Source organism: Rhagoletis zephyria, unplaced genomic scaffold (genome assembly GCF_001687245.7).
Source record: "Rhagoletis zephyria isolate East Lansing unplaced genomic scaffold, Rhagoletis_zephyria_1.1 Rzeph_scaffold_00248, whole genome shotgun sequence".
Lineage (NCBI taxonomy): Eukaryota > Metazoa > Arthropoda > Insecta > Diptera > Tephritidae > Rhagoletis > Rhagoletis zephyria.
Window position 1 is genome coordinate 65,551 of NW_016157332.1, and position 2,225 is coordinate 67,775.

The 2,225-nt window shown below is 32.7% G+C and overlaps 1 protein-coding gene across 20 annotated transcripts in view; it reads left to right on the forward strand.

Annotated features, from left to right (window-relative positions):
* Nucleotides 1-428: 428 nt before the first annotated feature.
* Nucleotides 429-2,225, forward strand: part of bt (projectin protein bent) — a 276,654-nt gene continuing 274,857 nt past the window's right edge. For all 20 annotated transcript variants that reach the window (XM_017609687.1, XM_017609704.1, XM_017609702.1 and 17 more), the window contains exon 1: nt 429-513. The gene's annotated coding sequence lies outside the window, so the exon portion shown is untranslated. The remainder of the gene's footprint in view (nt 514-2,225) is intronic.

Here is a 2,225-nt window from a genome sequence, read left to right on the forward strand (position 1 = left end):
TATGTAAAGTAAACAAGCCCCCCCCTGCATTCCTTATTCGATAGTTCCGAAATAGTTCTAAATTCGACAAATAGGATCTAGTTCGTTCTGCATCCCTTTTTCTATAGTTTTGAACCATTTCTAAATTCGTCACTTTAGATATAGATTTCTAGTGAAAAAAACTGAAAAAATTAGTTTCTTAAAAGTACCACTTTTCGCCGATTTTGGACTGGTGGGGATCTAGTTCCTATCGGACTAGTTCCTTTTTGGCGATAAAGACCTAGTACGGAACTAGAAATTTGATTCACTAGTCCGCGGTTTCCCTGCAGGGTATAGTTAATAACGTATATGTGTAGGTATGTATATACATATGTGCAAGCATACATAAGTGCAAATTTTAGATTCGTACAATTGAACGGGTGAAATAGTTGAAATTAAAAAATAATGACGTTAATAAGCATAGTGGAATAACCGAATATTATTACGAAATTTATTAAAACGATCGAAAGCACTGCTGCCAATGTTCGCGTTTTGGTAAGGCGTTTTTTTTTAATTCTATAAATAACATTATTCCAAACGTCTAAAGAATTTTAAAAATTAACGTCATCGCTTATTCATTTAGTGCAGTTCGTTATGTCTTAACATTGTTTGGGGCAATAATGAAACAAATTGTGGCTCGATAAAGCAATGAAGTTCCGTTTCGATAATGTTAGAAATACGTACATATACATACATCATTCAAGTGTATTTGTGAATATGCAAATATACATATGTATTTGTGTAACGCACATTTATCTATAAAAAATTATAAGAAAAAATTAAACCAAAATCTAAAAATAAACCTGTATGTGTGCGTAAATCATACATTTTTATGTGCATTCAGTTAGAAATAAATATGTATATGTGCCTAACTATATGTAAAGGTGATGTAAAGATGAGTAAAAATATATATATATTCGAATGTGTGTCCTGTTGGCTTACCATCGAGATTAGGGTTACAAATTGCAGTGAATTTGCAAAATGAGCAAACATGGGCGTTGTCAAGAGTGAAAATCCGAAATTCTTTACTTCAGATAGAACTGAGTCATAGCTCCCGGATGTGCATATTTACATTTGTCCCACTCCATAAAAAAGAACTTTCGATAATTATAAATTAACTCAACACTTAAAGAGTAAAAAAATACACAAATATTTATGACAAGTGATCTACCAACAACAAAAAAACTAAGGTGTTAGTGCCTCTTCAACAACAACAATCCTCCGCAGCTTTACATACATATACAAATGCCAAACTATTTTTCTCATGCATTTTATGCCCTTGCCGGCTTTAAGTATAAATATATAACGACCGCTTGACAAACCATTCATTCAAGGCCCTGGGTACGCGAGTGAGCATCGAAAGCGATCGGCAACTCCATATAACCTCCACAACGGACATTTATTGTCCTAAATATGTACATACATATGAGGCATTCTCTGCAAAAAAAGCCACTCGAAAAAAAAGGTCTATATTTTTTTTGGCAATGATATATCTTATAGTACATGCAAAAACTAAAATAAAAAATATGGTGTTAGGTCTGTGTAATTCGGGGTTGCCATACTGTCAGGGGTCAAAGTTTTTTGCAAACAAATTTTTGAACCGCCATAACTTTTAAACGAATGAACGGATTTTAAAACGCCATTAGACTTTTTTGTACAAACTTTCTTAGACTTTAAAACTGTGTATCATAAAAAAATTTAAAATTAATATTTCATAGAAATTTTTTTTTTAATTTTTAACCTTTTATGCCCCCTTAGATTTTTTGCAAAAATACCCCAAAATGTTCCTTATTTCATCACCTTTTTACCCCCCAAAGGGAATTTTGGGACAGCAATATTTGTATGAGTTACAAATAAAAAACCAACTCAGCGCAACGCTCTCAATCCAAGCAATTTCTTTGTTTGCCTACAAATTGCAATAACTTGTCAGCAGAAGAGAAAGGGAAGTAAAAAGTAAGACAAGCAAACAGGATTCGTTAGAATTCAAACTGTCGCTATGATGAAAAATCATTGATTTATGGGCTTTTATTACCTGCATTTAGCGTATCCCAGGATTAACGACGTGGACGTAGCAGACATTTAATCCATTTTTTATTTTATTTTTAATTTTTATAATTTTTAGGAGAATTGCTATTATTTAGCGATTTTGCAGAGAACTGTGCATTCGTTGCTCAAAATGCTGCTCAGTCATTCCACTGGAACAACAA